Below are 25,780 nucleotides of genomic sequence, written 5' to 3' on the forward strand. Positions count from 1 at the left end.
CAAACTTAAAGACTGAATAATATTTCCTACCTTAAATATTCTCAGCATGTTTTTTTAATGTCTTCTTATTTCATAGTGTTTGTTTTTGTAATCACATCATTATATGTTTTTTATCTTATAGGTGTTGTCTAATGTTGTAAAGCGCTTAGAGCTTGTAACGATTAGGCGCTATACAAAGTCCTCATTATTATTATTATTATAATATATATATATATATATATATATATATATATATATATATATATATATATATATATATATATATATATATATATATATATATATATATATAAATATATATATATATTTATATATATATATATATATATATGTATATATATATATATATAAAGAATACAAATCATTTGGCGAATAACAGTCCTTGCACAGGATCCAAAAAGGGTTCACGCTTGTCAGGAATTGAATAAGATAAATGCAATACACCGACTATGAACAGTGCAAAGCTAGTATATAACTAGCCTGAGCTCTTTTGACTTTTAATTAGTATTTTTCAAAGGCAAATACAGAACACAGACAAGACAAACAAATAAAACAGAAAAAGTGCTGTGTTTGCAAAACTTTCGATGACTATATATGTGTGTATATATATATATATATATATATATATATATATATATATATATATATATATATATATATATATATATAGAGAGAGAGAGAGAGAGAGAGAGAGAGAGAGAGAGAGAGAGAGAGAGAGTTTCCGTACAGTGTCTGGTTCTTGGTAGGTAAGCACACAACGGCTGATTATAATGTATCCAAACAGGAAATTGGTGTGTCAAGTTATAGATCATGTGATGTTGATAGATGAGTGTCTCCTTAAAATATATTTTTCCGAACGATTGCATCGAAACAAGCTTATTGGAGGACACGGGACGTAGACGTTATATAACAAAATATACTCAGGATTTCGGATTACTTTGTTTGTTCGACAAAACAGGTATGTAAAAATGCATGTGTTCGATAATATGATGATCTAATTGTCTCGTTGTCGGTGCTTGAAAATCTGCTTGTTTGCATATGTGTGTGTTTTCCTGATTGTATCTTGCTCATTTGTTTTTGGAACAAATGCAACAAATTATTTTAATATACACATTCTTTAATTGTTTTATTTGTATTAACCAACAAGGCTATCATCTGTAGCAGCAGTGGCGTCAACAGTCCTTAAGGGGCTACCAGGCCACATTACTACCGGGAACAAAGAAAAACATATACAATGCCCTGTTTTAGTAACCCGCCCTTTTTAAGAAAAAAAACTTGTTATTAACCCGTTACTCAATTCAGAGGCCTCTATGATTTTTTGTTATGTTTCTTGCAATTATTATTTGATTTCATGTCTTGGCCAAACAAATAATTCTTTCTATAAAATACATTCCTTCGGATTTTTGTGCAGCAAAAATAGAGAGTAAGAGCTTTTCCTTATTGCCAAATTATGCCCGTTAAGTTTATCGTCAGTTTATCGGGTCTATCATGGGGTACTCTTCAAACTTCGTCAATTTATGCCAGTGCTTTTCTGCCTTCATATGGTCATTCATTGGTTACCCTTCGGTAAGGCTTGTCTTAGTATTTCTGGCTGTTTTATATCTTGGTTTTTCCATATAATTCTGGCTATATTTATTTCTTTGCTTTTCTGTGTATTTCTGGCTATATTTATATCTCGCTATTTGTCTGCTCTTTACCCTTACTTTCTATTATTGCCATGAAGCGGGGGAGGGGGGTAAGCGTTATCCCTTCATGGTCATATATATATATATATATATATATATATATATATATATATATATATATATATATATAAAATAATAATGATAATAATAACTTCCCACCTGACCACATCTGTTCCGCCGTACAGTCATAATTTGTATTTTGTCAGACAAGCACATCTGGTCTGTTATATGAGCAGTTTCCTACTTTTAGCTGTTACTGATCACATGACTGGTTATCCAAGTTGTGACTTGAAGAGCTTTTTCCAATAACTGTAGTTGGTTTTAAAACATAAGTTGCATTTATGTACTCACTGACTGATGAAGTGTAATTAAATTGTTGTAGTAGCATAATAATGGGTGATTCTCGTACAGCTAAATTAGCTAGAGGCAGACTTAACGTAATTAAGAAATATCCGTGTCTAGACCGTGTTTCTGCCAAACAGCAGCTGCAAGTGCGTCAGGAAGCTCATGTGGAATTTACAGAGGGTACAGAACAGTTAATTAAACCAATTGTCGAACCAACATTAACAAACATTGTTACAGCAACTGAGGTAAGAGAGACAACTCTTGGGACATTACCTCCTGTTATTGCTTGCTGTCTTCACCCCCCCCCCCCCACCAGTTCAGCCACCACCCGAATTTCAACTACAATAACAACCACCACCAAATGTTAATATCAACATGATATATACAGTTACAGAGGAAGGTATTGCCGCCTTTAATGATCCAAAATAAATAGTTAAAATGTCTGCGTTTGGGGTGAAACAGAAAAATTATATGTAACATAAATATGTTAGAAGCTTGAAAATTCGTACTGATTGGCGTACAAATGTATAGCGCATTGTTTCCTGTGTTCAGCAGGTCATGTGATCATGCAGACTTTAACGATTTTAACCCTGTAGTAGATGAGGAAATTGAGAGAGTATAAGAAGAAAGGCGACAAAGACAAGAAGAAATGAAGCGTCATCTTGAAAGAGCAAGAGTAGAAAGAAGAAAATCAAGTGCAAACGCTAGGTCTTAAACAACGAAGAGAAAGAGAAAAGCTGAGTCAGAGGAACTCCAGCAGCGCTCTCCTGATCCACAGCCAGATCCAAACAACCAATCACATGAAGAAGCAACCGAAAGAGTAATTGCCACTGGCGATAGACGTTATAAAAATCAAACTCATCCGGTGATTCAGGATAAACTTTGTCCAAATAAATTTTCGCTGATGTTGATCGACTAGAAATTCTGAATGGTGGAAGACGAGCCCGTAATAAGTCCAAATGAGTCATCAGTGAAGCAGCCGTTACTTGTTAGCGTTTATTTTCGGTTGAGTCAGGGACAGCAGCGTCTATCGGGAACCAATCGATGAAATTACCGACGATCACTAGAGTAATTTATCAGATAGATGATCGGCGATATCATAAATAGCATGGTTATAACAATGCCCAACGTGGACCTGAAAACATCAGGGAAATAAATGTTATTTAAGTTTTATTTAGAAGGATAGTCCAAAAGCTACTCCGATTGCAAAACAATTAGGCGTGAAAGCCATTGAAGTTGTTCGTGATAAGGGTATTGGTATTGTTGGAGATGCCGCTGGTAAAGCATTTTCGACGATCAGGGACAGAGTCACGTGATTAGTACAACATAAAACCATAGCCGGTAAAACTGCACAGCACCGAAGTGATGCCAGCAAGTGCCAGTAAAATAATAAATCAAGCTGCAAATGAGCGGTTGAAAGAATTATTTCTTGGGCCAGCTCTGACAAAATATCAAGCCGCAAAGAGAGAAACAAATGTTAGAACAAGTCTGATAGCGTGAAGTGGCCTGACTTAACGGTCATTTTATACAACAAATAATATAATAAAATATTCAACCGGGTATCTGATCCGGCATTTCACATGGACGCCTTGAAAGATGAATCGGTGCGTGATAATCAGTATTATTCTTATGATGCGCATGTATCTGATGCACGTGGACAATTCGAGCTACAAATTCAGCATAGAAGCAGATATTTCTTGGGAGTCGAGGCTTTTATTTAGATCGAAGGAAAACAATTGAAAACAGATGATACGGCAAATGGAATTTGAGATCGAGTTGGTTTCGTTAATAGTGTTACGGCGTTGTTTAACAGTGCCAAGTACACCACTGACGAAAATAATATTGAACCATGTCTCGAAATTGTTGACGTTGTCACGATTATCTTGGGTCTGGCAAGATATTTCGATGATTATTCACGGTCCGTCGCTCAATCAATGATGTTCGCAAAGGATACCACCGATAACTCGAGAACCGTAAACAATGAACGTCGCTGAAAGTGAAATCGCATCGATGAATGGGAATTTCAACCTAGGATTCGCAGCATGTCGATCAGTGTTAAACGGTGATGAAGAATTTTCATGTGTAATTCAACTATCACATATTTGGTTTCTGCAGAAATGTCAGAAAAATTATCTTTCGTGCTAAACACATGGTGGTGCTCGTCGGAAAAGCCACCGACAACAATGCAATCTGACATCTTGGTGGTGTTGATGATGGTAAGGTGAGACGGACAAAGCTTTCGTTGTGGATGCCAACAATGACACGATCACTCGTCTAAGAACAACGGCTGCTCTCTTTCGTGGATAACGGCGGTAAATCAATGTTGTCTTGGTTGACAATGACCACAGACGGTGTCCAGTGTAATGTTGCTGGGTTATTCACGTGGCAAATAACATCACAGTGTCAGTGCCATGACATATATTCATAGCGTTTAAGAAAAACGCCCAAGTAGACGCACACGCATGAAATCGTGTTTGACACGATCGGGGTTAGCGAAGATTCTATGAGAATAAATGGACATCTAGAAACATCTGAAGAAGTGTTAATGAATTTCGATAATAATCATGTTGCACGTGCGCAACTTCGGTTGATGACATTCAAGGGGTGTGATCATAATATTGATTCTGGTTTGCAGATATATCAGCGAGACTTGACAACGCTATATCCGATCTATTATTTTTGTCTGAAACACCTAGATATGTTTAGACAATCAGTCGTCGACGTACACTTCTGAGCTCATGTAGCACGATTACCAGCTGGTGGTTACAGAGCAATCGTTGTTATACTGTCAGACAAAACAATGCTGCTTGAGGGCGTTTCCGGACTAATGAGTGATTGTTGCGACCGTAGAAAACATGCAAATGTTTTCCAGACATTAAATGTTTTCTAAACATGTAAATGTTTTCCAAACATATAATTAGATCATTCATGATGTAATAATGTCATATCATCACGTCAACGATACTCTGACACCCGGTCATATTAAAAAGCTGCAATCGTCACCATAGAATAGATTATGGGGAGAAAATATCTCTGAAATCGGCAGACTGACCTTTAATCAAATTCTACGGTGATGCCAATAAATAAAAAACTGGCGTTCGACTTCATCTATCTGCGAGTGCATCCAGCTATAAAGAAAAGACCGGCGATATATTTCCACTTCTAGCGGATATACCAGCTCTGATTGTCGTTGCAGCTCCAGCTTTTGCAAAGACAGCTGCACTCGGTGCCGTTGGAACAGCTGCTGATATGGCACTAAAAAAGCAACAGGATACGGTCTAAAGACTTCATAAAAAGGGACGGGGTCTAAGATTACAAGGAATGAAGAACGGTCAAGGTCTGCGACCGTCACGATCGTTTCGTTAAAGCTCATCATGTCCGATTTTCATTTGCTTGTTGTTGCTCGGCTATTAAGCAGAAATAAAAACTTCAGAGGTGTTTTCATGGGTGAGGAGTTACCGGGAAAAAAACAAACCTTGTTGAAACATATCATTAATCTCGATTGCTGTTCTGGTCCAGGCACTCACTGGGTTGCATACGAGGTTGATCCCGGTGGTGTTGCTTATTTTGACTCGTATGAACTGGGTCCACCGAGAGAATTTTTAAGGAACATTGGCTTACGAGGTGACATACTTATCATATATTCAAGATTACCAACACACACATTATCGGACCTAACTATATGCGGTCCAGAAATACTTGCTATACTTAACGCCGCGTCAAGGTCATCAGTTACGCCGAATAAAGTCGTGCACGAATATAACAGCGGACGGCATCGACTTAAAGGTTTATACATTGATAATGGTAGATATTTACGGATGATCTGCTATAGGTACCAAAGTCATGTTGATTTGTCCACGTTTGTGCCGCGAGTTGAGCTTATGAGTTTCACCGGGGTTGACTACCATGAAGTTGTTGTTTTCAGGATCAGCAAGGACGGTTAAAAACGAGTAATATCAGGTGGGCCGATATTATCCTTCGAAGTTTAGGTGCAACCAACGATAACATCGTTGTATTGCTGGCGACGAAAAAATGAAAAGCTCGAACATATCAATCGCAACGATCCGTGATGGGTTTCGTAGATATGTTCCTATGTTCAGTGGCTCAATGACTGGTTTACTCATCATGAATGGAAATAGAACTGCTTGTTTGGGAGAACCTAAATTAGCCGATTATGCTGCAATGAAGTATTATGTAGACGACAACAACACCGCGATACAGACCTCGTTAACGACAACGAATGATAGATTAAACGCACTGTGTTATGAGTATAATCGTCATGTAACTGCTTTTGTGAGGCTTGTCAGAAACCATCAGATTATTCTTGATGTTGCCTATTGTTTCTTTGGAAACTCAATTGTCAGCACTAAGCTTGCTGACATTCGCAAACAACTATTCATCTAGACAGCTTTATTAACAATCAGTGTTCAATTGGCCAAATTCAGATCTGAATAAAATAATAAGAATTTAAGAATTTGCGCAGAAGCATAAATAGAGTTGCTAATGATTTCTTTAGAAATCCAATGGACGCCGGCTTTAAGCTCACAGAAATTGAAGAAATGTCAAAAAATATTACTGATGGTGTAGTTCATAAGACTCCGTTCATCAACGCGGTATACACAGTAGCGTCTGGATTAGATATATGGTCACAACAAAACAACTCACTTAAACATACCGTTGAGGTCACCGGGGTGTACAGGCTCTCCGTATTAACCACATTTCCATGGCATTATTCTACTGATTGATTTTCGGAAACCACGTCAGTTGTGTTAAATCAAAATACAGAACAAAGATTCATATTGGAACCAGCAGATAAAGATAAAGACTTACCCGCAACGACGTTTTGATGATGTCTTGAATTCGCAGCAAAAACACCTCAGTTGGTAATTTAGCAACAAATTTATAGCGACAATGAATTCCATACAATCGTACAGATATAATCAAGCATGTACATGGAAGGCATCCCTGAAAGAAATCATCAAAGGCACACAGCAAAACAACTCACTAATCCTATTTACTTACGATGTCATAATCTATTGCGGTGACGAATACGTTTTCGTCTAACCTACTAAGAATATAATTTATTGGACATGCGCAGTGAAGAATTAACTGTTAGTTTTTATGTGCGCGACATGCTCTGTTGAACGATTTAATAGAACACATGCTGAACGAATGTCTGGTAGATCTGGAAACTTTTCTTTGTGAAGCTCAACTAGTTTACTTTGAAGTGTATTACATACAATAATCCTGGATACAACTATCAAATCATTAGGTCGCCATGAGTTCCAGAAATCAGACATTGGTGTCTCTGGAATTACGGTACGCATTATTTCACACTGAATCTTGTCCGGCTGTAATATGATTAGCGATTTCAACTGTAGTAATTTTTCATCGCCCGATCGACGGTCATACCATATTTCTCTGTAGTGGCTAAAGTAATTTTTAATCACTCATGCGTGGATTCTCCGGTGAACGGCGGAGGATTTTCTCAATTGCTTTTTGTTTTCGCTAGGTAATCAAGAAACATCTTTAATGTGTCTTTGGACACAGCACATATTTCGTCTCAAAAAGTTATTCTCGGTATGTATTTTGTCCCATACATGCTGGACCCCATTTACCACTTCGCCATCTAAATAAACGTATATGTGCACGATTTGACACCAAGCTGTTTCATCTCTCTGGCAAGCCGGTGAGTTGGCGTTAACACAGTCATGTTCGAGTTGCTAAACAAATGTATTGCAGGTGTTGTTTTACCGGAACTACGATGGTCATTAAGATATATTGCTTTATATCTCGTGATTGAACATTCACTGACGGCGCTGATGACATATGTGATCAATTATCATTGCTGTAATAAATTTCGGGTGTTTTAACATCAACGGACAGAGAATAATTACGTGATTTTTTACGCTTTATTATTAAATGACCCCATTGAGCCGCTTTTGTGTCTTCGCTAAATGACTCAAAAGGATTCATTGTTGACTAACTAATATCAAATGAATCAGTGGCGACTCTAACAGCTTCATTGGATAATGGGTTAATCATCGATAAGAGGTTTATTGATGAATACGCAAGCATCGAAGATCTAAGATGAGTAAACTGAGGAGAGTCGCCGTCGTAGGAGAAAACTATATTTGCTATATTTTTTACAGTGCTGGCATTTACACTATCCATTATGGAAAACACACGATGCGTCGTAGTATCTTTTATTAGCAAATATATTTCCGCCTTGTCCATAACTAATCTTGTTCAACGACGTTTATTATTAGATGACGACCCCCGTGTAAATTTGCCAATACGTTTTCTGCAGATCTCTTTGTCAGATGATGTGTCATTGCGTGGCAAGCAGACAGATTTTTGTGGTTTGTATGAAAGTTTCGCTGATGTTATATTAAGCAATACAAGTTTATTTTCTACAAGTACATGTCGTAATAACACTATTGGAGCCCAATTTTTACGCAGCAGACATTGGGGTTATCTGGCGGATCAGAATGACGGTTAATCCGGATTGTTATAACCGGAGGAACATTTGACGCAAACTCGAATGATTCGATCTCCACAAATCCTGTTACATCATAGTCGAGAGGCAGTGAAAAGTTTATTGCAACTCTGGTCATTTCATGCGTCGAATGACCAAATCGTTTAAAATACGGTTTACGTTCTCCACACCTAAGAAGACTAGCTGGATAAGCAGCAACATGATCAACCTACATCATGTCGACGAAATTATATTTTGTGTTCCATAAACCACTAAGGACAAACTCGACACAAGACTGTGATATATCTTTGTGAAATTTCATTGGTGTTGGATGCCACTGAATTTTTGTTGTGCAATGTGAGCTACAACAGATGATATTGTAAAACAGTTAATGAGTTATTCATTTATGTTGGTGCAATATTTTAAGGCAATTTGTTTCGTAGTGTGTTGGAGGGATTCTTTTCGATAAAGTACACAAGACGGAAAAAACAAACTAATCAAACTATGAATCTAGATCACTCTAAAACAACCAAACAGACACGGGATCATTTTTACTGATGATGAAGATTTCTTAACAAATATCGCCGTTATAAAAAAAATCGTATCCTTTTTTTCCCGTGGAAATTTCGTTACAGTCTTGGTCCATCGATGAGCGTTATGGTCTATAATCGCGATTGGTGCACTCCTCTACTATAATTTCCTGAGTGATATAAAATCTAGTTTGTAATTGTTTTTAACATGACTGGACATTTTAATGCTTTTTTCCAAATACAGCAACGTCATTTATTTTAGATCCGTTGATTAAGCAATCTTCCCTATTAATAATTTTTTATTATCGATTCTGTAAGTCTATTTCCACACCTGGAGTTTACGAAATGTTCTCTGACACGCTGAGCCACAGTTTAATGTTCCTGTTTTCATAGGTTGAAGAGCAGTTATTTCAGGGTCATTCAGATAATAAATCGCGTAAACAACAGCGTTAGCTGGAGAATCGTTTTTGTATTATGGGTTATCGACACCAACTAGTGTTCCTGGCTTTGTGTTTTTGTTGACAATAACAATCGACCCCGATAGTTATTGTTTCGACAAGTTCAAATTTATCATATATGATCCGTGTTGGTCCATCTTTTCCTTGTTGTTCAATAATACATTTTATTCTGAAGAAAAAAAAAACATTCTTGTTCTTTTTTGACGATAATTTTTTTGTTGTCAGCAAATCTTTGATTTATTGTTGAATAAATAAATATGCCATCGCCATTGTTTTAAACGTCGAAAAACATGAATCGCGCTATCATTTTAAAACTCAATTTTTTCCATTCTGATTATTTCATGTAACTTTAGTTCAAAAGGTAATTGTTTTCCTTCATCGATCAGTCCATCAAGATCAAATCCTGATGCTGATGGCTCAGTTGTTGATAATCATGTGAACTTATCTCGTGTTGTTTCTAGGGAACTGATTTTATTTTTAATAATTTTTAGATCCGTTTTTTATTTTGCCGGTATCAGTTTGATACCTGTGAGATCTTGATAACCGTATTGTAGTAATATAGTTTACGTCAATCTACCCATTGTATATTATTACTTCTCTCTAATATTATGTTATACCTTATATGTAATTAGACTTTACCTCATAGCATAATTATTCATCAAACATGACACTTGCAAGTGGCTGAAGCTGGGATCAGCTGTTCCATGGAGGAAAAACTGTCGCGGCGATCACTGTGGAATTCATTTACAGAGTAGTTGCCCAAGATGTACCGGACCAAACCCATGCATGAATTGTGGTGTTGGATTCAACGGTATAATACAATTATGTGTCGTATGCGGCGGACGTACAGTTCGTGCTCAGTAACGGTTTTTTGAAGTATAACATGACGCTGAAAAACAAATCAAAGATACAAACGAATATTTTTAACGATACATTAAAAATAATTCATTTGAAGACAAATCAATTATATAATGGATCAAGAAAAAGTTGAGAACAATGCTGACAAAGGGACCCCATAAATCGGCAATACAATGAACTGTCACAATTTGGTGCCAAGAAAAAGCTCAGTCTAGTTTTGTTGCCCGAAAATACAAATGAAGGTATTTTATAAAAACAAATGTTTGGCCACGATTGGGCCATTGCCATCAAATAAAATAATAGTTGCTTGAAATGTGACAAAACATTACAGAGGCCTAATAATTGAGTAACGGGGCTAATAACAAGTTTTCCTAACAAGGACCGGTTACGAAAACAAGGACTTGTATATTTATATTTACCAGTAGAAATGTCGCCAGGTCGCCCCTTAGTGTTTGCTGACACCCCCTGCTGCTTCTGTTTTTAAAATTCGTTGGGCCCTTTGATGTTGTTACATTCTGAAAATGGTGTACATCTGGTGGATAACTGTTCCAAAATATGAAATAAAAAGGACACTAACTTAAAAAACTTTCTCTTATTTCTAAACCAGTTGCTTGTATCGGAGGGACATATTCATATGTAAGGAATATCTTTATAAATTACACAGCGGAATACCAAAAATCATTTAGCAATGAAAGATTCCTCCAAAACAACTTTTCTTTCTTGACGCAACATAATTGTGGTGCTGTTGTTATTTCGTGTAATTGTATAACTCTTGGTCTGTCGAACAATGCAGGACGAATGCTCGACTGCTGCATCGGAATAAATAATGAATACAGCTAAGAGAGAAGTGGATATAAGTCTTGTTAAGGTGATGTAGATTCATAGAAATATGCAATTGAAGATAATAATTGAGTTGCAGATATAGATACCAGAAAGTAAAAAATGGCAGCAGGACCCTCAACAGCCAGAAGTTCTTTGAGGGCTTCTTGGGAATTTTTCTTTGGGCAAACAAATCTTGTTTCCGGCCTTGATTGGCAGATGTAGATTGGCAGAAATATGGATTGGAGGGGCAGATATAGTTGCGTAGAAATATGAAAATTATTAAAGTCGTGCGAAGTAATTTATATTTATTTAAACGTTCTTATTGGCCATTTTTGATGTAAAGGGCAACATAAATAAAAGAAATTACAAATGCTGATACATCCTATATACATCTTTAATGGCAGAATGCGTTTATTTTCATGGAAAAAAAATCAAATCTCTTTTAATCTAGATGTTTGGAAATATCGACATAACTTTAAAACATTGTTCTTACGAAATAATCTTATATTGAGATATACATTTGTACGATACTATTCCATGTTGGAGGCATTTTAGTACCCGTTGACAAATTGAATGAAATGCAAAGGGTTCATAGCCTGAATATGTTATATGCATCTTATAATTGTTTAATATTTAAGTAAAGGCAATGAACTTTATTTCATATTATGTGCTGTTTATGCCGGCGTATCATGTGCGGTTTGTGACTGTCATATCATGTGCCGTTTGTAACGGGCTTATCGTTTGCCTTTTTGTCGGGTGTATCATGTGCCATATGTGACGAGCGTATCATGCAGGGTTTGTGCTACTCTTGTTTACCGATTGGATATAGTTTAGTGTGATCTCTGGATGGGCTTCGTTGTTTTGTAAGAAACTGAGACAAGACTATTTTTATCAGACAAAGTAGCTTGATTGGCGGAAGACGAGAAAACTTAGGCGAAGAACTGGAATACATATTTCAAATAAAGAGAATTCTAGTTTGGTTTGCTACTTTTACCAGACGTACTGTATTTAACTGCCCGAGCAAAATTAGGCAAAGGACATAACAGTGACAGAGGTTCTCAAGCTTGGAATAGATCTCGCACATGGAAGGGCCATTGCTACACTTAACACTTTTTAAGAAGGGAGCATCTTTATATTTTTCTCAAGGAAGAGATATGGGAAAATTTGATTTTTGTGCAATCAAAGGACTTTACTGCTGACGATGAAATTATGAACTTCATTCATGTGGAAATAAAAGCAGACATATACCCTCTGGGATATCGCCATTACAGGTGGTCTATTCTACGATGCGTAACTGCTGTATTTACGCTAATAGTTATCATTAAACAAAGTTGTGAAAAAAGGCTTGTTTTCACGTAATTACAAATAAACATGAAGGAACTTTATATCACCATTTTCCTAGCTGAACGCGATTATGGTACCCTGATACAAGGGATACATGTGCATAATATTAGGTAAGTTGGACTGTGGCACATCGACAGGATATGTTTGTTTCTTTAAAACGTCACCTGTATAGATTTAAGCAAACAATAAACTTGACCTCTCATCTTGTTAAGCAAAATGCAGACTAATGAAACTTGATTTTCTTACTCAAGACATTCGATAGGAGTCAGCAGTCATGGAATATTGGACCAAACGTTCCGATATCATTAAGCCATAGACACAAATCACATAAGCTGCTTTATACTGATATGCACCGGGAATTCAGATATAGCCTTGACCTTAGCATCTATAGGTTTATATTTACCTTATCCTACAATATGTCCTAAAAATGTAACACATGCACAACTAAACTCACTCTTGCTTAAATCAATTGTCAAATTTGTATCCCTGAGTATATCAAATAATTTCCTAATGGTTTCCATGTGAACTTGCGAGTGCCTTTTAGACCATGATTTCATCGATGCATTCGTCCCAATTATCTAGACCATATGTAATAATGTTCATCAAATGTTGAAAAGTACAAGGCCAACCCTTCATCCCGAACTGCATACCTTTATATTGATCAAGTCCGTATGGAGTTACGCCGAAAGTTCCATCGCTATTTCCTTTAGTGGAAGACGCCAGAGTCCACAACGAGGTCAAAGGTAGTGACACTTTTTGCGTTTCCAATGTTGTCAATGCAGTCAACAATTATTCGCAATGGAAATTGATCTATTATGGTGAAACTCTTCATTTTGTATAGTCTGCGCACATGCCGAAACTATTTGTTTTGTTTCGGCACATCAATACATAGTTAACTCCAATTACTTTTACTTGGTTCAATGAAATCATTCTACGACAAATACTGACTTTATTTTCTCAGGCATTCCTGTTTGGGGGATTTATCTTGTACGGATGCTGTTTAACAGGTGTAGAATATACACATTTCAAGATCATAGTAACGTTTATTTTTTCGAGTTCGAACACCTGGAAATATTTGATTATATTAAAATAATAGTTGTTTCAGTTCATTCTGTTCTTGTGACTTTAGATGCGAAACTTTCTGGTCCAGATTTCTAAACAGTTCTGACTAGAAGATTAGCTAAATTAAAGTCACTACAGTCCGATTTCATTCCATCATTTAAAATCTCACAGATACACCTAGATGGACTGAATAATTAACAGGGCTATCTCTATTAATATACGTTTGTAATACGCTATCTCTATTAACATACTTATGTAACACAAGCAGGGCAAAACTCACGTTCGGATACATCAATTATCAAATTTGTATTAGTGAGTTTATGAAATAATTCTCGATCGGTGTGCAAGTGACCTTTCCAAGTCTCCTTGTAGATGATGAGTCATCACTGTAAAAGTAACAATTATCTAGACTAATTGTAATCAAGTTCATTAAACGTTGAAAAGTAAAAGGCGAATCTTTCATCCCAAACGGCACCACATTACATTGGAGTTTCTAATGCCGACATTTCCTATGTCCTTTCCATGTACACGTTTATATAGTCAATAGACATGCGGAACGTATTGTTTGGTTTCTGCACAAGAGTAGAGGTTAATCTCTAGTCACCATTTATTGGTTCTATGAGATCATTGTCTGGCAAATAATGACATTTTTTTCAAATATACGTATTTGAGAAGGTTTACGCGTTACAGATGTTGTTTCATAGTTATAAAATCGACAATAGTAATGTCATTCGTTAATGCTGGACAGTTGGAAACAAGAGCCCATGTTTTAGTTCAATATGTTCTTGTGGATGTAGATGTTAAAGTTTATGGCCTAAATCATTCAGTTTATCTGAATTCCGAAGATTGGTTACACCAAAGTCACTACGCTCTAACTTCATTCCAACGCTTAAATCCTTACAGTATGGGACACATATAAGTTAAATGACTACATGATTAACAACGCTGTCTCTATCAACTTACCTATTAAACACATTTAGAAGGCAACGTTTCTTTGTTTTTATATTGCCTCACAGGATTGTTATTGATGTGTTACAACTTTATTGCCAGGCCGAAACTAATTTCCTTTGTGGTTCTGCCAAAATCCTATATTCTATGCTTTGAATTTGCCTTAAGTAAGGGATCGGCATAGTCTACCATTACTCTGCAAAATGGATCGCCAAATGTAGCAATAGGTTGTCTATGAACCTTATTATCTTCTGATTGGTCTCCATTTTCTTTTAACGACCTATTTTCAACACAATAACAAGCAGGCACGTATGTGCCTTCAATTTCGCTAATAGCCCTGTATAACAAACAGATCACAGGATCGACAACAATGTAGGAGACTTGTGTTAGATTGATTAGAACAAAGAGAATAAGTAGTACAAAGATTAATCAATATATGTTGAACGATCAATACGCAATGTGACCTCATCAAAAGCCTCACCAATGAACGTGTCGGCTAAAGGAATAATTTCCTGATTAACATCATTCTCAAGAGCTCCTTTTGCCATATATCTAGTAACAACAGAGTCTTTATATATATATATATATATATATATATATATATATATATATATATATATATATATATATATATATATATATATATATATATATATACTTGCTCGCATCATCCTCAAGAGGCTTATTGCATCAGTGTTAGAAGATAACCTCCTCGAGTCTCAGTGTCGTTTTCGCCCAGACCGCAGCAGAACATGAATCTGTATGCTGTCTTCGTGGACCTGACAAAGGCTTTAGCAGCAGGGAGGGCGAACAGACCTAGGGGATCCGACAAAAAATAAACCCTCCAGAGAAATCTAATCCGGAGAAAGGTTCTATTTACCAAATAAAGGCTTCCTGGAAGAGTTATATCTTTATTGACCCTCAATCCGAAAATAAAACCTTAGTTCGAAGATCTAGGTGCAGAATAACCTGTTCATGATTTTTATTTATCTCTGATTACATTTTGACGACCAACTATTGGTAGGCGCCCTCCCTGCTGCTGTGGTGTTTAAATGGATTTTAAGATTTCAATTTCAAGATACAAAATGAAAATAAAATAACATGGATGTTGGAGAATCACTTAGTTCAAGAATAGCACGAGAGCGATTAAAAGCAATAGAAGAGTATCTATCAGTACAAAAAGAAGTCAAAAAGAAAATACAAGCTATTCAAGAAGCAAAAAAAGGATTCGCTGAGACAACGCAGGAATTATTTAAGCCAGTGACCAAAGCAACCGAGAAGGCTTTCTTAGGTGATATAAAAGATCCTGAGACGTTGAAAGAAGGAATTCTACCTGTGCTGAGAAGAATTGAGAAACAAACTACCACTAAGATTCGTACCGCCGACAAATTCACCGATGATGACGTAACGAGAATAAAAGCAATGGCAGATGTTAATGCTCTTGCTAGATTCGCCTTTGCCTCATTTCCTCAGCGAAAAAATATTTTAAAACGTGAATATATCAGCAGTGTTCCTGGTCGTGTAAAATGGTATAAATGGGTTTACTATGTACATAATGACACCGATAGAATTTATCCTAAATATGTTGGTTATATTGATGCGATAAAGAGGTTTGGGAAGGCACCTCGATCTACGCAGCAACCTCAACCTGTGCCGCAACCTCAACCTGTAGAGGTACCCGAATTCATGCCGCATACCATATTTAAAGATACTGTTCTTCAAGATATCAAAGATGAGAAAAAATGGATCGATATAGCTACGCTGAGAGCGGTAAATATGTAAAAAAGAAATATACTGGAGAAACATTTTCATCAGCAGAGTGGGTTGCAGATGTATATTTTGCTTCCAAAAGATCAAGGATAGATCCTAAAGATCCAGAGTTTTTAAAATTTTATGACAAAATACAATCTCAGCTTACGCCTAAAACCACTGCATTGATGTTCAAACCGGAGGCTATCACTAAATTTTTCGTGGATCGTTAAAGAATCACCGAGATTGCTACACATGATTACGATGAAAGAAGCAAGTATTTGATGTCGGATTATGCTGATCGTGTGAAAGAATCTAATTGGACTCCAACGTTATATTTTGCTTTTTATAAGAAAAAAAATATAATCTGAATGACTCAGATTATAAAACATTTGTTAGTGAGGTAGAGGAAGAAAAACTACGTCCAGAGGAAGATGAATCAGATATCCCAGAGGACGAATCGAAGATGATCGGTGAGATTGCATCTAGATAATTTAATCATAGTATTTTAGATGATATTAAGAAAGATGAAAATGAATTAGCGCGTTTAGCTGCGTATGAATATGAAAACAGGAATAATTATTTGAGAAAAGAATATCACAACAAACGTCTCACTCTTGATGATTGGATTTCTATGTTGTATTTTGCTAGCAAAAATGAAGAGGTTAATCTCGAAGATGAAGGATACGATGATTTCAGGGATGAAATTTACATCATGATAAAAAATAAGGAAAAAGAATAGGAAAAAAAACCAGGATTTCTTGCATCATTTTGGAGTGGTCCAAAAACAGGTAGCGGATATACCATCTGTCCCGATAGCGTCGTTAATGATGTATCTCTGCTGGAGGTTCTTTTTGGAGGAAAACGAGCCGGAAATAACTCGCACGAGATAGTTAATGAAGCAACAGATATCTGTCGAAGATTGTTTCAAGGGAAAATCATCGACGTATCTATTTATCGCGATCTTATTGATGAACTCGTAGACGATTATCACAGCGATTACATAATCAGATTATAAATAAAGATGATCGTACATAAAAGCCATCAGAGAGCAATACAGGCTCGTATCATGAACTCGAGATTACCTGTGTATAAACTCAAATACCGATCGGGGATAGGTGATTCAATCATTAAATTTTTCACCCGAATAGCTCCTAAGGTTGGTCCTCTAGCTAAGCAGCTATCGTCGAAAGCCATAGGGGTTGCTCGCGACAAAGTCATAGGTACCGTTGGTGATGCTACCAGCAAAGCATACGACGCTATTAAAGATAGAATATTGCGATTAGTAAGAGGGAAACCAAAACCCGCGGATAAATTGCCTGTTACGGCTGAGATGCCTAGCGACATCAGCAAAATCATAAATAACGCATCTAATCAAAAACTAGCATCGTTGGCGTTAGAACAGGTACAACAACCACAGCAAGAAATAATTAGTACCTCTGCATTCGGAGGGCGTCTTCGTTTTAGACGATAAAAATATTTATTTAATGAAATATGTTTTCGCGGACATCTAATGAAGCTTTCAAATTGGATGAACCAGCAGAGAGAGACGACTCAGTGCGAGACTACCAGTATTACTCGTACGACGCGATAACACCAGACAGCAGCAGCAGAATCGAATTACAAGTACAGGATACAACAAGATATTTTCTACCGTGTGAGGCATTCATCGAGGTGGTTGGTAAAATCATGAAAGACGGTGGTAATAATTATGGAGCAGCTGTCAAAGTTGGATTAGTCAACAACGGTATTATGGCGCTATTTAAGAGTGCTGCATACATGATCGATGGTAGAGAAATCGAATCAATTAACGACAACGTTGATGTGGCAACCACAATCATAGGCCTAGCGAGATATTCAGATGATTTCACCAGATCGGCTGGTCCTAGCATGATGTTCACCAAGGATAATTCAGATGCTGCTGAGAATGCACATTTTCTCGTGAGACGACCAAAAAAAACAAGATAATTCCGATGCTGATGTTGAAAATATGATCATAACTGAAAACGATGGGTGCAATCTCGGGTTTGCCACGCGTACCGCTATGTTATCGGGTGACAGCAAAATATTTTCATGTGCTATCCCGCTGTCACATATATTTGGATTCTGCAGAGATTTCAGAAAAGTTATATTTGGAGCCAAACACACGGTTGTCTTTTATCGAAAAGGTGACAGCAACGTCGCTATCTGGAGGACGGGACCTGACGACGGCAGGGTTGTGTTAGAAAAACTAACTCTGTGGATGCCTTCGATGACACCATCGATAGAAGAAGAGATAAATTTGTTATCGTTTATGAATCAAGGTGGTAAATCAGTGATGTCGTGGCTGACGACGTACACAGATAGCATCCAGCATAACATCAAGGGCAATTTTACCTGGCATATAGCATCACAGCAGGGTGTATCTGCACCAAGACATATCTTTGTGACTCTTCAACGAGCTGACCGAGTAGGTAATCAAACTCAAACTCATATGATTTTCGATCATTTCAATGTCCGCGATGTATCACTGAGGATCAATGGACATCAAGAACCAATTGAAGAGATTCAGCTAAATTACGCAGAAGGCTTAGTAGCGCGTGGTTATCATCGTTTGTGGAGCTATATGGGTCGAGATCAAAATATTGATACTGGATTACAAATATCTCAGTTAGATTTAAAAAAATTCTATCCGATGTATTATTTTTCGCTGGAACACATTGATTTGATAAAACAATCAGTCGTTGATATTCATTTTAAGGCCAGAGTCGGTCCACTCGATGCAACTCAACCCAATGTGGTCACTCAATACAGAGCTATTGCTGTTATACTCAGCGATAGAACCATGATCCTCGAGGGTATCCAAGGCAAAATGAGGATCATCGACGCTCCTGTGGAGAAAATGTGATTTAAATCAATCGTAAATTTTATAAATGCCGTATAAACATGTTAGTGTGACTCTGACTTCGGGTCAGATAAAAAAACTACAATCAGAATTAGCGAAAAAATGTGGGACAAAATTAACGTTAAAGCGCGATCAGATTCAAGGTGGTCCAAATAAACTATCGATAACAAAAACGCAACAAAAGCATTTTAATAAAGCTAGATCATCTAACACCGGAACAGAAATCACGCTATCTCCGGCCGCTATAAAAGATATGGCTAAGGTAGGTGGTATTTTCCCGCTATTAGCTGCTATACCAGCATTAATAGCCGCGGCTGCACCAGCTGTAGCAAAGGCGGCTACATTAGGTGCGATCGGATACGCAGGTCATAAAAACTAGCACAAAAAGTCACCAGTGGACGATATGGTAAAAAAAAGGACGAGGACTCCGATTAACAGGACACCTCCATGGTACTAGGGGAAAGGAGTTTCTCTGCCAGGAACTCCCGGGGTGTGGTACAGAAGATAACACCGATGTTGAATTACGATCTAATTAATGCTGCTAAAAAACAAAAAATAAAATTTTTCAGAGGCGTATTTATGCGAGATCAATTACCAGCTCGTCCGAATAAATACGAAACGGGGATCATAAATCTCGATAACAAAGCCGGACCAGGTACTGATTGGGTAGCGTACGCTATTAATCCACGTGAGATTATCTATGCTGACTCATACGGGCTAGCCCCACCTAGAGAGTTTTTAAAATATGTAGCTCAGCTAAATACTCCAACGTGGTATTCTACGCTACCAACACAAGCACTAACCGATCCTCCGATTTGTGGCGACGAAGCAATCAATATTTTATCAGCGATATCCAGGTAAAAAAAAAACCCTATCATAAAACGGTCCACGAGTACACGTCAGATAAATTAGATCAAAAACAAAGAGTATAATGGTTGACATTTACGGTAGATCTCTGCTAACAAGAACAATAAGAAAAATACTAGAGAGAGAAAAATTTGATACCGGTGATTTATCAAGATACGCTACGAAGGACGACGTTAACAATATTTTATCGCTAGCAGAAGCAGATCCTGGTGAGGTTGCTGTTTTTCAGGATGAATACGGAAAACTAAAGACTAGCAAAGTAAAGATAGGTGATATAATCAAACGAAACGAATATGAAACTCACGTGGCTGATTTTAACGTCTTCAAAGAAGATACCAGGAAAAATGCTAACGCCATCGAGAGAAATAGCGGATACATCAAGATCATGTCTGTGCAGATGATTCAAAAGGCTGGCGTAGATGAAACAGATAAAATAAATAAAAAACTCGCTGTCGTTAATACCTCAGTCAATGGTAAAACCGATCTTAGCAAAATTCCACCAGCGATATCAAATTTATTCATTAATCTAACGCCTGTTGTTGCATCAGGAGTATTCAAGTGGACGAATGTATCAAATGTTTCTTTCAATTATACAGCACCTGTCACTGGCGCATACAGAATAAATATTTTTTACTCAGACACATTCAGAATCACCTGTGAAAAATATAAATGGAGACACCACTCAGATAGATTTCTCGGTATATTAAATATTTTGTTAAATAAAGATATCGAAGAGACATTTAAATTCGAACCCACTGACGCTAATAAACCAACACCACCACCAGATACACCCATATGGTGGTGTATTGAATTTATCGCTGAGACACCTTCTTCATTTAGTTTTTGATCGATAAATATAATGGAATACAGGTACAGTCGGGATCGTGCGTGGCAGATGTCGCTGAAGAGTATCATCGACGTCTATCAGGTAAAAATAAAAAAATACCAACGCAGATTGATTATCATCGATGTTATCGTTTATTCTGTCTCAGCGGTTATAACTGGTATTGGAATAATCCTGTCTGCGTTAACGATGACCGCTACTATTGTTATCACGGTGATTGTTTCTACAACCACCACGTTAGCTGGTGTATTTGGTATCATAACAAAAAAGATATCTTCGTGTACCAACACAAAATTAATCGCATATAAAGATAAACTAAATACAGCACCAGCAGCGTATTCTAAATTATCTTTGCTGCTATCAGAAAGTCTCAACGACGGTGTTATATCCGACGTAGAATTCGCGTTGATATCTAGGATTTATAATCAAGCGATTAAAGATATCAATATAAATAATGACCGAGCTGCTGCAACAGATTGCAACGAACACAACGGTGACAAGAATAACGATGATCTCAGCTAGTTCAACTAAACCCGAATTCAGTATTATTTTTCCTACTCCTATCTCTATCAGCGAGATAGCATTAGCTCAGTTACGCGTTTATTACAGCTGGTAAATATCAGATCAAAATCATTTGGTGGACTGCAGTCAAATAATTCTTTTGTTTTTGCTTATAAAAACAGACCCGATGGTACTCCTGATTGGAATGTGGTTGGATTACCAGCAGGTAGCTATCAGATCGATCAGATTAATGACAAGCTCGTGCACAGAATAAAAAATATAACAGGAGCCTATCCCGGAATAAAGATAACTGTGCACGAACCAACATCAAAATCAATTATCGAGATAAACTCGAATTACCAGGTAGATATCTACGCGAGTTCAATAAGAACCGTACTGGGTTGGCCAGAGGTTAAATCACCAACACCATCGATACCACCAGAACCACGGAGAGAGGATTATACCGCGGATAAGGATTATACCACGGATATAACAGGAGTTGATACATCTACCAGCGTAGATGTTAGTTATGTCTTCCTTATAACTGGGATATATACTTTTCCAAAATCGACAAGATTTATTACAGAGGAAAAGATGATATGGTCTGGATGTTAAATATTGGTGGTGATTATGAATTAAGTAATATCATCAGTATGTTTAATAAAATTGAAGATTATAACAAACAACAACAAATATTACAAAATTATTTTCACGAGTGTATTTTTGACACATCAAGTTCATGTGATAAAATTACTGATCAAATAAGAAGAATACAATTTATCATAAAAAGGACAGAAGATCTTAATTTTGCGTTAATTAAGGTAATACTCAGGTGATAAATCAGGTAACAGGGAAAAATTCATGACCACATATTCACTAACTGAGGCAACATTACCAAATTTTAAATTACCTGGGTACACTGCAGATAAAATGAAAGATTCTCTCAATAAAACCGTTGATGAAAAGTTTTCTGAATTACACGCCGCGTGGAGAAAAAAATCACTGCTACAACCACCATCTATTCTCAAGCGCGACAGCGCTGAGGGTGATGGCACCGGTAGACATCTCTCACCTGAGATAGTCAATATAACCACCACCATCGCGGTCAATCTTAATTGTGATATCATAGAGAACAGCTACATCGCTGATGCATCTGTCTCTGATCAGGCAAAACAAGGATTCGTCTTGTATTTATTTTCACCAAAGGATCCACCAGGATTTCTGCTGATACAAGAACCAATCAATCCTGTTTATCTTCGATGTCATAATAGATTGTTACAGCACGTACATTTTTCCCGACTGATCAATCTGGACATCTGTTCAATACACGCGGAGAAACGTTGAGTATAATTTTTTTTTGTTTTTTTTTAGTGATATTTTGTAAAATTCAGTGAAATTTGACTGTTTTGGTCGATTTTTTTGACTGTTTTGGTCGATTTTTTGACTATTTTGCCCATTTTACCCATTGGATGAGTTATCCAACATGGTCGATTCTCTAATTAATTTCAATTAGAAGAAATACAAGAGTCAGCAAAAACAAATAAAAATCAACCAAAATCGACCAAAAATCAACAAAATTAACTCAAAATTAACTCAGAAAGCAATCAAAATAGTCAAAAATCAATGGTTTTTATTGACTTTTGTATCATCTCTAATTGAAATCAATCAAAGAAACGGGTATCCTACTTAACCTATCAAATGAGTGAAATCGACTAAAATGGTCATTTTTTCGTCCAAAATAGCCAAAAATCGCCCAAAATGGTCATTTTTTCGTCCAAAATAGCCAAAAATAACAGAAAAAAATATTTACAGAAAAAATAAAATATTTACAGAAAATAAAACTATTTTTCAACATCTATCAATCTTCGCAATTGTCGTGCACGTGTATCTATTTTTTTTTTGGACTCGTATTCATCATATAAAGATGATCGAATCTTTTCAACGACACGTGCTAACGGAGCAAAATCACCTATACCAGCTTCATCGATGTTGATGAGCGATCTGTACATCGCAGATTGTAATTTTTCGATGAATCTGTATTCAGACGACAATGTGTATCTATTTTCTTGTTTGTGTTGCATGATGGTATCAAAATCTGATACGATCTTATCAGAATCTAAATCATCTGATAGCTGTATTTCTTTGATTTTTAGCGTCTCAATAGACTTTATTATCTCGTTGATATTTTCTTGATTCATATTCATGAATAAATTTACTTATCTAATATGAGAGGAAAGTAAGAGAATTTGATCCAGCTACCGGATTTATCAGAAAAAGCCGATTTAGTTATTCCCTCTGCAACAAGCCGTACCGAATTGGGATTGATGCTAAAATATTTTGCAGCCAAGTACATTGATTGAAAATATATTTCTTCATCTGTCTCTGTATTTATTGATTTTACTGCCTTAGAAACCCTCCGTCCACCAGTATTTCCCTTCTTCAGATTCTCACTTGGTGTTATTGCCTGCAGATTTTCTATAGAGTTGTTGAGTTTGTTTCCATCAATATGATCGATAACTAAATCGCACTCAATTGGTCCATGAAGCATTCAAACACAAATCGATGGTTATAACAATTTTTACCACCGATGTTAATCATGAGATAACCGACGTTATTAACGTTACCGAGTGGTTTTTTAATCTGCAATTTCTGATCGTACCATCAGCTGATGCTTCGTAGCTATCGTAGATTGGATGTTTCATGAATATGGCATTCATTATATATATTCCATTTGTCTAAATCAAAGTTTGTCTGAGAACCTACTCAAATAATCCTCCTCACACTTGATAGCAATATTACTATCAGGAGATTTTTTGTCATAGTGTCTTTTTAACTCTCTGCATCTTTTTTCGCCACATTCTGCACATATTCTGGTTTTTCCTCGTATTCCAATGTTGCATCTGATACATCTCGTAGGACCAATTCCACCTCGCTTTATATAAGCTGAATGTATTCCGCAGTATTCTTTTCTGCATGATCTACCGCAACAAGTAAACGAACCAACCATGAGCCATTTACAATTGTTCATATTTATTTAAAGATATACTTGTTTAAAATATAACAAAATGGTTTTTGATCTCGACGAAGCAGAAATATCATTCCTGAGCTAGATCAGGCCAAAAAAGAATTTTACGATGATGGAGCAGCTCATATGTGGTCGACGTGGAGAGCAGCTGATATTGAAAATACGATGAACGATACACGAGCTAAAAAAATAATTAGCTCACTCAGTAACGATACATTTATATTCAGAATAAAATTTATTGTGAATAACGAGAACGACGTTTGGATCACTCGTGATAAACGCGATCCTGTAATTAACGGAAAAAATCTGTCACAGTGAGTAATAATTCTAAACCAGGATTACTAACAGGTATAGATAAACCGTATTATGTGCGAGCATATCCTGTAGCGGCTGTTGTTTATGGTAGATACAGATTAAATAAACCTACTGCTGAGAATCTTGCTAAGATGAAAATGTCAGTGAAAATAAATTGTGTTGCTGAACGAGTCATAGAACACTTCGCGAACATCAAACGCGGTAACGGATTAACAGATTTAAGAAAAGAAAAAATAAACACGTGGGCAGAATCAATTGTTGATGGTGCATCAATAAGTGACGTTGCTACGTTATCAGCGAAATTGAAATTTCCCAACACGGTTAAAACGATATCGGGTGAAATATTGTATTCTTCTGCGTATAAATCCAAAGGATCTCCTATCGAGATAATTGATCATAATTCGCATGCTTGGAGTAGCGCAGTAACCGTTTTTCCTCGGAATCGTGTTATTAAATTCTATTCTACCGCGGGAAATATGTTTTTATTTTATTTACAAGGTGAGTAAATCAGATCCAGTATCTGTTTGGTTGTTCTCCAGCGATGATCGATACGATCAGTTCGTCAGACCCAATGGGGATACCTATCGAAGTGAATCTTTACACGATTCGATGACTCAGATAGCAGAAAAATACTCAGTAAATAAAGAATTATTGGTTAATTGCTTCAGGATTCCATCTGTTGTTGGCCACGCAGCAAGAGAGAAAAATTCGTGGAAACCAACCAGAAAAGATTTTCTTAAAGATATTCAAGATAGTTGCGTTGAATATGGTCATGGTGGACTGTGGAACACAAAATACAATTTTATTGATATGATCTCGTTTGACATGACAGCGTGTTATCCAGGTAGTTTCTTAGGAATGGGAAAATGTAGCAAATACTTCACTCAATTTGGTTATCCGTGTGACGAGATGACCAGGGTATCAATTAATGGTCCGTTACCGGATTTACCCCTAACAGGATTCGCTCAGGTCACATCGTTCAAGTTTTCTTCAGGGTTACATAAAATATGCTACGTTTGGTTTGGAAGACACTTATCAGAACAACGTTGGATTCCGATAGTGTTA

The 25,780-nt window shown here is 36.7% G+C and overlaps 1 protein-coding gene across 2 annotated transcripts in view; it reads left to right on the forward strand.

The window, feature by feature from the left end:
- Positions 1-823: 823 nt before the first annotated feature.
- LOC149803922 (hepatocyte growth factor receptor-like) overlaps positions 824-25,780 on the forward strand; it is a 222,033-nt gene continuing 197,076 nt past the window's right edge. For both annotated transcript variants that reach the window (XM_089953736.1, XM_089953737.1), the window contains exon 1: positions 824-958. The gene's annotated coding sequence lies outside the window, so the exon portion shown is untranslated. The remainder of the gene's footprint in view (positions 959-25,780) is intronic.

The sequence above is a fragment of the Sinohyriopsis cumingii genome, chromosome 3 (genome assembly GCF_028554795.1).
Source record: "Sinohyriopsis cumingii isolate HCF-2022 chromosome 3, ASM2855479v2, whole genome shotgun sequence".
NCBI lineage: Eukaryota > Metazoa > Mollusca > Bivalvia > Unionida > Unionidae > Sinohyriopsis > Sinohyriopsis cumingii.